Genomic DNA, 12951 nt, shown 5'->3' with positions numbered 1-12951 from the left:
TTCAGCCAGGTCACGATCTCGCGGTCCGTGAGTTCGAGCCCCGCGTCAGGCTCTGGGCTGATGGCTCGGAGCCTGGAGCCTGTTTCCGATTCTGTGTCTCCCTCTCTCTCTGCCCCTCCCCCGTTCATGCTCTGTCTCTCTCTGTCCCAAAAATAAATAAAAAAAAAAAAACGTTGAAAAAATTCTTTTTTAAATGCAGTTGTAGAAAGCCATTGGCTGTTTTTCACTTTTTATTTTTTTATAAAGTAGCCAACAAGAACTTCTTGAGCACTTTTAACTTGCCCAGTACTGGGGAGAGGTCGCTAAGGAATGGAAAGGATGCAGAAAATAGGAAGCATTAATTCTGGCCAATGAAGAAAATACGATAGAAAAAAGAAATTCGTGCACCGTTATGCGCAAAATGACTCTTAATTGCAGAAGTTCTGGCAGGAGAGAAACCAAAGTAGAGAAGAAAAACAAAAGGAATTAATACAACTCCTAGATAAAGAGTTGTATTCCTTTGCTCCTGTGAGCAGAGGAATGTTCTTTACAGGGAAGCTAAACACGTTAGCACTGAATGCTGAAACGCTGTGGACAAGTACAGAAGCTTCCCAGTCTTGCTCCTTTTGAATGTGTCCCGAGACTCCACTCCCCATCCCAAGGGTGTGCGTACAGGGTAGGGTGAATGAGGAAGTATAAACAGCTCTGGGCTTCTGGCTGAAGTAACCGAGTCTGGTGGCTGGAGAATAGGTGAGGGTAGGCCGTAAGGAGTTTCCTTTGGGCAGGTTGAAATTTGAAATGCCTTTGGAATGCCGTGTATGTTTTCTAAGGCTATTGTAATAAGTTACCATAAACTGCTTAAGACCATGTTTTTTTCCTTCCTGGAAGCCAGAAATCTGAAATCTAGGTGTCAGCAGGCCCACACCCCCTCTGGAGGCTCTAGGAGAGAATCTGTTCCCTGGTCCCTTCAAGTGTCTGGTGGCTGCTGGCATTCTGGGCTGAATGACTGGATCAGGCCAACTTTTGCCTTTGTGATCACCCAGCCTCCTCCTCTGCCTACGTCCTGTCTCCCTCTGTTGCTCTCTTAGAAGGTCACCATGATTGCCTTTAGGGCCCACCTGGAGAATGGAGGTTGCTGTCTGCATCTCAGAATCCTTAATCTAATCTGGTGTACAAAGACCCTTTTTCCAAATAAGGTAACAAATGTTTTAGGGATTCGAACCTGTTATCTTTGGAGAGCAATAGTCATCTTAACTACAGATATCCGAGTGGAAATCACTGGGGTGTTCTTGAGGTAGGGTCCCTTCCCTAAGCAATGTGGAAGAAACAAAACCTTCAAAATGAAGGAAACCTGGCTATAGGTGGACATGAAATCCCTCACGACCCCGTAACAGGAGACCACCTAATCAGACCACATGTTTGTGTGTTACCATATATGGGAGGCAAAGAGGTAGAAAATGTATAAAAACCTATGCCACATGGCATTTGGTGCTCAGTTCTTTGGGTATGAATCCAACTGAGCAGTGCTGGCAGGAATAAAGTTGCTTTCTGGAAAGAAAAGCCTCAGTGTTACAACTCTGTGTGAGAATCCTGCTACATTATGTGGGGGCTCGTGTCCGGGATTCAGAGACGGTGCGTGTCCACCTCCGTTGCCGCCAGGGTACAAACCTCTGAGTGCCAGGAGACGTGGCCTTGCCTGGCGCTAAAGGACTGCTTAATCTTTAGGAGATGAGCCCTCCCGGTGTGCCGGGGCGAGGACCCCATGTGCAGCTACAGAACCCGTGTGCACCAACGGAACCCGTGAGGCCCAGGAACCAGCTTAAGGAGAGCCGCCCATCAGACTGGTAAGAACCGGATTCATTTTGGCAGACCTGCCCCTAAGAGGCAGAAGGGGAGCCTGGTCACCTCCCAGAGTTGCCCTAGTTCCACAGCGACGAGGAATGAAGCCACAGCTCTAATGCGCTGAATGTAGGGTGGTGGGTTGGAGTCGATGTGTGAATGAGACGGGTAACAGAAAGGTTCTGACCTGACCAAGGGTCAGTGTTGAGTCTTGATCCGCGGTTCCTTGGTGACCTCATATGGCTTAAGGCGGCATCAGACTTCCTCGGGAGCGTGATCTGTATCACGGATTGAAACTGAACCCGCCAATGCTAAGAGGCTCCCGAAATATCTCTGAGAGGAGAATGGCCAGAAATGGACAAAGCGAGTGTGTATCTTTTCCAAACTGGTCCCCCACCTTCCTCTTTTTTCCCCCTTGTATGCATGAGAGTCATCTGTTAGGGGGAGGAAATGGGTGGAAAGCAGGGTAAACCAACTCCCCTAGAGTGCATGTTGAGGAATTTCAAAGAGGGATATTCAGGGAATTATGGTATGAAATTAACTCCTGGAAAGCTCTGGACATTCTGTGAAATTGATTGGCTGTCATTTGGGGCAGGCTGGCTCTCTGAGGGCTCACTTGATAAGGAACTAGTTGGCTGAGTGTTGAGGGTCATTGAGGAGGACCCAGGCCACCCAGACCAATTTCCTTACATTGACTGTTGGCAAGACCTGGTCCTGTCCCGGCCACCTTGGCTGAAACTCTGTATTGAAAAGAGCTTTAAAGTTAGGATGGCTCACGTCACAGCTTCCTCCAAATACCGGCCAGAAATTAAAAAGCCCATACTGTCGGGAGAATCTGAAGAAACCCCACCACCATATGTCCCACTGGACATCTCACTGCCACCTGTGCCTTCAGCCACTCTAGCTGCCGAAACCCCATCCGAGTCTGTCCTTAGTCTCGAGACCTCACCACCCCTAGCACCACTGGCCTCCCCGAATGTGACTGACTCACCCAGACCACCAGTCTTAAAACCACATATGCCTCCTGGAAGGTGACTAGAGAATCAGACCAGCGGAGGCGGTCCCTCCCTGTAGCCACAGCAGGGAGCCCAACTGATGCCACTGAGGGAAACCAGGAAGGCCAGATCCAAGGAGGCCAGCGTGTTTTTGTGTACCAACCCTTTACCACTACGGACCTCCTAAATTGGAAGCACCATACCCTCCTATACGGAGAAACCCCAGGCTGATTGAGCTAATGCGGTCCATAATTCAAACCCACAAACCTACCTGGGTGACTGCCACCAACTTCTGACCCTCTTCGATACGGAGGAGCGTCGCTGGATTACCCAGGCAGCCCTAAAATGGTTAGAGGAGAATGCCCCAGCTGGGACACTAGATCCCCAGGCCTGTGCTCGGGCTCACTTCCCTGAGGAGAACCCCAAATAGGACCCAAATGACTCAAGTATAGATGGAGGGTTTGCAAGGACTGAATGGTATCCAGAAGCCCCTGGAAAGCGGGGGGAAAGGCCATAAATGTGAGTAAAACATCAGAAGTGCTCCAGGGGACCCCAGGAAAGCCTGAGACAGTTTATGAGAGACTGCATGTGGCATTTCGTCTCTATACTCGCCTGATCCAGAAATGCCCACTCACCAGCGGATGGTTCGTGCGGCTTTCGTAGGTCGGGACCAGGGGGACATTTGGCGCGAGCTGCAAAAACTGGGAGGTTTCACCGGCGTGAATGCCAGTCAGTTGTTAGAAGTAGCAACCCAGGTGTTGGTGAGCTGTCACAGCACAGAGGGAAGAACGCAGAAAGATGCGAAACAGGCAGGCTCGTTAGCTGCCGCCTCGGTGGAGCAGTCAGAATGCTCCCGGAAAGGTGCCCCGCAGGGAAAGGGTCAAAGCCAGAAAGGGGACTGGCGGGGGAAGGCCTCCCGCCAGACCAAAATTAGGGTGGAATCAGTGTACTTATTGCCGTCAGGAAGGCCACTGGAAAACTGAGTGTCCCCAGAGACCGGACCATTCTCAGCAAAGCCCCAAGCAGGAAGAAAGAGGCCATGTGGTCCAGGGCTGGTACCAACGGGCCCCAAGGCCTCATGGGGCCCCCGAAGACAACTTTGTGGGGCTAGCCACCGAGGAGGACTAGGACAGACCGGGCTCTATTTTGTTAGGCCCCCAGGAGTCCATGGTCTGAATGAATGGTGGGGGGGTGGGGGGCAACCCATTGACTTTATGGTGGCTACTGGAGCAAACACTCAGTAGTGACCCAACCCGTGGACCCCTCTCACAGAGACAAGCCATCATTGTGGGGGCCTCAGGCAGTCGGACGCACCGTCCCTTCCTGCTGCCTCAACGATGCAGTTTAGTTGGCCATGAAGTCATCCATGAATTCCTGTACCTCCCCGACTGCCCTGTGGCTCTAATGGGCCGTGACCTGTTGGGAAGGCTGCAGTCCCAGATAACTTTCCACTCTCGCGGACAGGCTGCTCTGACCCTACGGAAACCAGAAGCAAAGACTGTGACTCTGACGATTCCTCAAGGGGAAGAGTGGCGTCTCTGCAGTCTCAAGGAGGAACCACAACCGGTGCCTGAGCTTCCCTCTAAGATCCCAGGAGTGTGGGCTGAAGGCAACCCACGAGGCCTGGCCTGAAACATACCACCTGCGGTTGTGGAACTGAAGTCGAGGCAGAGCTCACCCAACAGAGACCATACTTTATCCCTTGCAAGGCACAGACCGGGATGCAAAAACAGCTGGAGAGACTTTTAAAGTATGGGATCCTTCGGCCGTGCCAGTCACCTTGGAACACGCCCCTCTTGCCTGTCCAAAATCCAGGCACAAATGACTCCCGGCTGGTTCAGCACCTGCAGGCAGTCAACCAGGTAACTGTCACCATACACCCAGTGGTCCCAAGCCCCTCTACACTTCCGGGGCTCATTCCTGCTGAAGCCACCTTCTTGCCCTGTTTGGACCTCAAGGATGCCTTTTTCTGCATCCACCTGGCCCCCCAGAGCCAGCTGATCTTTGCCTTCTGATGGGAGGATCCTGAAAATGGTGACACGGGCCAATTAACTTCGACCAGGTTGCCTCAGGGTTTCAAAAACTCCCCAACCGTTTCCGGCACTGCATTTGCCTCTCATTTGGAAGCCTTCCCCGAAGATCAGCATGACTGTCCCGCTTCAGTACGTGGATGACGTGCTGGCTGGGAGGTCCCGGGAGGGCTGCATGGAAGGGACTCAGCAGCTCCTTGCCCTCCTATGGAAAACCAGTTACAAGGTCTCGAGGCAAAAGGCCCAAGTCTGTCAGGAAAAGGTGAAATATCTTGGCTTCCACCTGTCCCGGGGGCAGTGCCAGCTCGGCCCAGAGAGGAAGCAGGCCATCTGCTCAATCCCGGCCCCGAACCCTGGTGCCAGGTCCGGGAGTTTCTCAGGCTGCACGTTTCTGAAGGATCGGGATACCTAACTTTTCAGTCCTGGCAAAACCCCTCTGTGAGGGGGGAAGAGAGGGAGCCCCTGATGTGGGAATCAGTACAGCAGAAGGCCTTCGAGGAAATAAAGCGAGCCCTTACTAATGCAGCTGGTTTAGGGCTCCCAGACACGACCAAGCCTTTCTTTCTGTGTGTCTGTATTGGCTGGTATTGCAGTGGGAGTCCTAACTCGGTTGTTGGGGTCATGGCATCGCCCGGTGGCATATCTCTCCAAGCAACTTGACTCACTGGCCCAAGGCCGGCCCCGCCCCCCTCCCCGGCCTACAGGCACTGGAAGCCATGGCCCTCCTGGTATCTGAAGGCTGATAAGTTAACTATGAGACAGGAATTGACAGTCTGAGTGCCACATTCAGTATTGACGTTAGTGGAGTAAAAGGGACGATACTGGCTAACCAACGCCAGGATGGTCATATATCAGGGAATGCTATGTGAGAAGCCACACGTTCACCCAACAAGTAGTGCGAACCCTGAACCCCACAACCCTACTGCCTGTCGGGCCGGGCCAGCCAGACCTTGACTGCATTGGAGTCATGGATAAGGTGTTCTCCACTTGAGGGAGACTTGAGGGATCAGCCCCTCAAAGACGCCGACACTGAATATTTCACTGACGATAGCAGTTTTGTAAAGAGGGCAGAGCGTCTTGCAAGTTATTCTGTTGTGGCCCTGAATTCTGTCATTGAGGCAGAGCCCCTGCCGAAGGGGACTTGGGTGCAAAAGGCAGAGCTAGGGGCGCCTGGGTGGCGCAGTCGGTTAAGCGTCCGACTTCAGCCAGGTCACGATCTCGCGGTCCGTGAGTTCGAGCCCCGCGTCGGGCTCTGGGCTGATGGCTCGGAGCCTGGAGCCTGTTTCCGATTCTGTGTCTCCCTCTCTCTCTGCCCCTCCCCCGTTCATGCTCTGTCTCTCTCTGTCCCAAAAATAAATAAAATAACCTCTTTAAAAAAAAAACAAAAAACAAAAAAAAAAACAAAAAAAAACAAAAGGCAGAGCTAATTGCGCTAACCCGTGCCCTCCCACTGGCGGCAGGGATATGTGTTAATATATACACAGACTCTAAATATGCCTTCACCACCCTCCATGTCCATAGGGCCTTAGATAAAGAGAAGGGTCTAGTAAACTCAGGACGGAAGGACATAAAATATGGTTAGAAAATCCTTGAACTCTTAGATGCTATGTGGGCCCCTAAAAGTGTGGCAGTCATGCATCGCCAGGGACATTAATGGGGAGACACCACGGCTGCACGGGGAAACTGTAAGGCAGACCGAGAGGCGAAGCTAGCAGCTTCCAAAGGAGCAGTGGAATCAGCGGCGTTAACCGCTGCACTGTTGCTTAACCCGCTGGCGGAATGGGACCCTAATTACTCACACCATGAAAGTATGTGGTTTAAGACTGAAAATGGAAGCTACCTCCCAGGTGGATGGTGGAAATTTGAGACGGGCAAATAGCAATTCCTGAGACCCTGGTTCCAGCCTTTGTCAAGCGGTTCCATCAGGAAACTCACGTTGGCCGGACGGCCCTTGAGACAATGTGGAGCCAATATTTCTACCTCCCTCGACTCTCCGGCATAGCCCGGGCGGTATATGAGCAGTGTGAAACGTGTGCCCGGAATAATCCACATCAGGGACCCAAGGCCACTCCCGAGGTGCAGAGTGTCGGGGGAGCCCCAGTTGAAAATGTGATGGTGGACTTCACGGAGCTCCCCCGGGCCCGGGGCCGTAAATATCTGTTGGTCTTTGTGTGCACTTTCTCAGGCTGGGGTGGAAGCCTTCCCTACTCGCACAGAAAAGGCACATGAAGTGTGAAGTAGCCCGACTTCTTCTAAAGGAAATTATCCCACGGTTTGGGGTCCCTTTCACTATGGGGTCAGATAAGGGGCCAGCACCCGTGGCTGAGGAGGTGCAGCTGGTGGCAGAAGGGCTAAAGATCACGTGGCAGTCACACGCGGCATACTGACCCCAGAGCTCTGGGAAGGTGGAACGAACGAACCGAACCCTGAAGCTGCAATTAAGTAAACTGTGCCAGGAAACCCACGTGCACAGGGACCGGGTGTTGCCAGAAGTCTTGTTAAGAATCAGGGGGAGCCCCAGTAAGCAAACGGGCTCTCCCCTTATGAAATCCTTTATGGGCGCCCTCCCCCAACTGTCAAGGGCGTAAGGGGGATTTCGGTGAGATAGGTAGTCTAACCCTGAGGCAGCAGATGCAGCAGACGTTTTGTGGGAAAACAGCCTATACAGTACTTCCTTCAGGCTGGTCAGGGTCGTGTGCTGGGGACTATTCGTCCCATCTTTCTTCCTGCTCCCACTTGCCAGCGGGGAACATCTGGGAGTTCAAATGTACAGAGATAGGGAGACTCAAAGGAAGGGGCGTGCCCTGCAGGTTGGCAAATGGAAAGATGATGAATGGCCTCCCATGCATCTAATCCAATATTATGGCCCTGCCACCTGGGCAGAGGACGGGTCCTGGGGCTGCCGCACTCCGACGTACATGCTAAACTGCATAATCAGACTGCAAGCAGTTGTAGAATGTATAACCAATGAAACTGCCAGGGCTCTTAGCTCACTAGCCAAGCAGCAAACCAAAATGTGCAGTGCTATCAAAGTTACTTTGCCTTGGATCACCTGCTTGCTTCTGAGGGAGAAGTTTGCGAAAAGTTTAACCTGAGCAACTGCTGCCCACAGATAGATGATGAGAGAAAAGTCATAGAGGAGATCACAAATCAAATGAAAAGGGTTGCTCATGTCCCAGTCCAGACCTGGGATGGTTGGAACCCTGGGGAGGTATTGGATGGTTTTCAACTCTCGGGGGATTCCAAACTCTCATGGGAATTACCCTAATTTGGGGAGGGTGCTTAATCTCATCTTGCTTACCTCCCCTGGTTGCACGGTCTGTCTCCAGACTCATTGAGGCCATGGGTGAAAGAAAGACGGCCACCCATATAATGATGTTATGGAAATAGAAATCTCTAAACCAAAATTATGATCTTTGACTCAAAATAGAGGGGTCTGAGCATCAAAGTGGGGGATGTGGTAGGGTCCCTTCCCTAAGGAATGTGGAAGAAAAAACTGCCAAGATAATGGAAGGCAACCTGGCCATATGCATGTGTGACATCATCCCTCACCACCCTATAACAGGAGACCACTCATCAGACCACATGTTTGCGTATTAACATATATGGGAGACAAAGAAGTGGAAAATGTACAAAAAACTATGCCACGTGGCATTTGGGGCTCAGGTCTTCGGGAACAAACCCAACTGAGCAGTGTCGGCGGGAATAAAGTTGCTCTCTGGAAAGGAAAGCCTCATTGTCGTGACTCTGCGAGAATCCTGCTACGTTCTAAGACACAAAATGGGACTTTTCTCCTGGTTTGGAAGCATCAAGGCTAACACCCCACTGTTTGTGCTGATAGTTCCAAGTGCTCACAGGAGAGGCAGAATCCGCTGGTTATCTGCCTGCCTCGCGGGTGGTGATTGGGGAAAGCTTGTCTCACCCTCAAGCCAAATGAGAGCTCCCTCAGAAAGACGTCTGGAAGTGTAGGCCACTGCTGATCAGCAAGTTTTGTGGACATGAGCAGAAGGCATCAGAGGGGAGGAGGGCTCAGCAGTGAGTGAGCGGGCTTTCCAAGTATGCCTGAGAATGCCACTACGTAGCCAATTATCACGAAATTTACCAGCTTAAAACCGCAAACTCAGGCCTGACTCAGGACTACTATTGAGGCTAACAGAGCCAAGCAATGATTCTGAATGCTAGTGACTTCCTGGCAAGAGACAAAACAGTTTTACCTGGGGAATGAGTAGTGGGGGGTGTAAATTATCTTTTATCCTTGTAGTTTTTGAGATGTAATCAAGGTCTAGATCTGGTCATGCAAATGTGTAGGCGGCCAAGTCTAGAATTCTTCTTTCTCCCTGGGGTCCCTGTATGACGTGGGGCATTGTGCTTTAAGTAAAAGCCAGGGATTTCTGGGAGGGCAGAGACCAATAGGGTAACTCCGGTTACCTATTCAAAATTAGGGGGGCTTGATGAGAGGAGGAAAAGAGGGGTAAAAAGGCAGCCACCTGCATGGGCCATGTCTGCGTTGTTCAAGTGATCCTCAGCTGAGGTCAAAGGCATAGACCTTGTGGTCACAGATCAGAACATAGTCAGTGCAGGGCTTGGGGTACCCAAGAGGATGGGAGGGTTTTTTTGTTTTTTGTTTTTTTTTAATTTTTTAAAATTTATTTTCAGAGAGAGACAGAGGCACATGCAGCAGAGGGCGAGAGAGTGGGGGAGACACAGAATCCAAAGCAGGCTCCAGTCTCTGAGCTGTCAGTACAGATCCTGACACGGGGCGTAAACCCATGAACTATGAGATCATGACCTGACCCAAACTCAGATGCTTAACCGACTGAGCCACCCAGGTGCTCCAAGGATAGGAGTTTTGACACCAGCCTGGCCACCTTACCTTGATTTACAACGTTGTATCTGGGGAAGATTTTTTTTTCCCAATCTCAAACATGTTCTGCGACCCATCCTGCTTGTAATTTGCCAACTAACTCACAGTATAAAAACATGATACCTGAGTCCCCAATACCGTCTAGGTGGTTCTAGTGAGAGCCAACACAAGCGATTTCCAAGCTGCAAAAAATAATTCTGTACATGAGATTTCAGTGAGACATCCTTGAACATACTGCCCTTCCCAAATGTAGCATGAATCTTCTGTTCCTTCCCTATGATAGCATTCGTGTGACTGTGGAATACCTTTTTACTTTGTACTCCACATTTTGAGAGAAGAAAACCCAGAGATGCTTCTGTGAGGCTCTCCAGGAAGGCATGGGGAACTTGCATTTGTGACCAGCTCCTAAACCACACTCAGGCTGCCCTTCGGAGAGCACATCTGGAGAACCACAGAATCAAATGACATTGCCAGGAGAGTCCGCATACTGCTGGAGCTCAATAAATGTTATTCCATTCCCTCCCTCTCAGCCCCCAACACAACCACAACCACACACACACACACACACACACACACACACACACACACAGAGAGAGAGAAAGGAGCCATCTGTACTTCCTTAGAGCTGAAATAATTCGGGTGCCGTGTGGGAAGGAGGGGCCCTGGAAAGCTGGAGGAACTGTTGATTCGGATGCGGGAAATTCCTTTGCTGGCCACCGGCCAAAATACTTGTTTCAATTGACTCTTTTCTTCTGAACTTCAAGGAATGTAGAAGTATTTGGCCAGTTGTAGAAATAACAGGAAGTAACCGAGGACGGCCGTCTGAAGGGTGGTAGAATTTTTACTACAATGGACCGATTTCTTCCAGGCAGGGATAGGAAGTCTCTAAAAAATTAATTGGTCGCGATCATTCCTTACTTTTGCATAATTATACGTGTGGAAGGGCCACAGGAAATATTGTGTGAGATTAACTTCTTTAAAAATTAATTCTTCTGTTGGAGGGGTGCCTGGTGGCTCAGTCGGTGAACCGTCTGACTTTGGCTCAGGTCGTGATCTCGCAGTTCGTGGGTTCAAGCCCTGCGTCGGGGTCTGTGCTGACAGCTCAGAGCCTGGAGCCTGCTTTGGATTCTGTGTGTGTGTTTCTCTCTCTGCCCTTCCCCAGCTCATGCTTGCACTCATTCTCAAAAATAAATAAACATTAAAAGTTTTTTAAAAATAATAAATTCATCTGTTGGAACCATTTTGGGTTTACAGAGGACTTGCAAAGATAACATAGGAAGGACTTGTATACCCTCACCTAGTACATTCCTCGTCATGAACTTCTAGTTGGATTTCCCCAGTCTGTACCCTAGTGTCTTTCTGTCCCCAGGACCCGACACTGCGTGTCGTCGTCTCTTTGGTCTCCCATCCTTTGTTTTGATGACCTGGAGAATTTTCTTTTTTGAAGTTTATTTGAGAGACAGCATAAGTGCCAGGGAGAGCAGGGGAAGGACAGAGAGAGGGAGAGAGAATCTCAAGCAGGCTCTGCACTGTCAGTGGAGAGCCCGACATAGGGCTGGAACCCATGAACCGTAAGATCATGACCTGTGCTGAAACCAAGAGTCAGACGCTTAACTGACTGAGCCACCCAGGCACCCCATGAGGAGGACTGGTCAGATGTTTTGTAGAATGTCCCCCAATTTAGGCTTGTCTGACGTTTTCTAAAGACTAGGTTATGGATTTGGGGGAAAACACACACATTGATGTTGTGGCCATCTCGGCACACCACATCAGGGAATACTTGACATCTCCATGGCTTGTCACTTGTGACTGTCACCTTAATACGTGGATAAGGAGGTGGCCATCAGGTTTCTCACTGTAAAGTTATAGGGAAAGTTTCCCTTTCCTGATTAGCTCGTTTAACAACTTAGGTTTTACAGTGCAAAGGTGTTCTGTGGGAAATCACATTGGTTCCATGGTTGCCACCAAGTTTGTAACTGGACAGGCTATCCTTAAGACCAAATTAAGATGCCTGAATCACACCATTGATTAAGTCAACTTAAGCACATTGAGAGAAACAGTAATTGAGAGAAACGAGTAGCTTGCAAAGGCAAAAATACATACTGTTTGGCCCCTTAAGAGTACATTTTGTGACACCTGTGACAGACTAAAGAAATGTCACAAGTTTAAGAAACTCAGGTTATACACATGGCTTACTCTGAAGGTTCAACCAAGGGCAGTGCACTGAGACCCGGAAAACTTGGCGGGAGTGGGAGAGGGGAAGAGCCATTGCATTTATATTATCAGACTCCCTCAGAGGAATGATTACCCACATTTTCTTTTTAAAATTTTTTTTTCTTAAAGTTTATTCATTTTTGAGAGACAGAGACACATTGTGAGTGGGGGAGGGGAAGAGAGAGGGAGGCACAGAATCCAAAGCAGGCTCCAGGCTCTGTGCTAACAGCTCAGAGCCTGATGTGGGGCTCGAACCCACAAACCTTGAGATCATGACCTCAGCTGAAGTTGGATGCTCAACCGACCGAGCCACCCAGGCACCCCCACATTTTCTATAGTGATGGCTTTCAATCCTGATATTGAGATGTATGCTCTAGCCCGTGTGTCAGACAAATGTTTCTGCAGTGTGTACAACCATGTTGATCTAAGGTTGTATTATCTCCCAACACGCTGTGTTTCTAACCGCAAGCCAAACCACTGGGGTTAATGTGGGTTTCCTATTCCCTGCTCAGGGCCACTTGAGTACCGGCGAAGCAGTCATTTCAAAATTAGCGAAAGTCTGAGCCTACTTTGTCCCCTTTGTTAGATATATGAGGTTTGACAGTCACGTGGGTGAAAACTGCAGAGTGTTTAATCCTCCCAGAAATCATAGTCCTCTCATTTCACTGTATTAGTGTAATGTGCTATAAAAGAAACATCAAATCTGCACGAAGTTTGAAATCTGTAACGTGTATATATACATGAGCGTCCTAACCCCCCACCTCCCCATCCCCCCATATACTTCCTTGAAAGTGCAGTTATGGTCACGTGACTTCAAATTTGGCCACCTGTGACCCCCCTCCAACTTCCCAAAAAGCGGGCTCCTTGTTGTTTCAAGGTGGTGTATTGAGAAGGTGCATTTCTATGGTCCGACCCGTTCGTCGACATCCATGGTGACAGGAAATGAATCTCTGGGTCCCCTCTGGAGGAAGTGTTTATGGTGTAATCTGCCTGGGTTTGATCCTCCCCTCCACCACCTCCATGACCTTCA

This window comes from Panthera uncia, chromosome X (genome assembly GCF_023721935.1).
Source record: "Panthera uncia isolate 11264 chromosome X, Puncia_PCG_1.0, whole genome shotgun sequence".
Classification (NCBI taxonomy): Eukaryota; Metazoa; Chordata; class Mammalia; order Carnivora; family Felidae; genus Panthera; species Panthera uncia.
The sequence above is the reverse complement of the archived record's forward strand: the minus strand, read 5'-3'. Positions refer to the sequence as shown.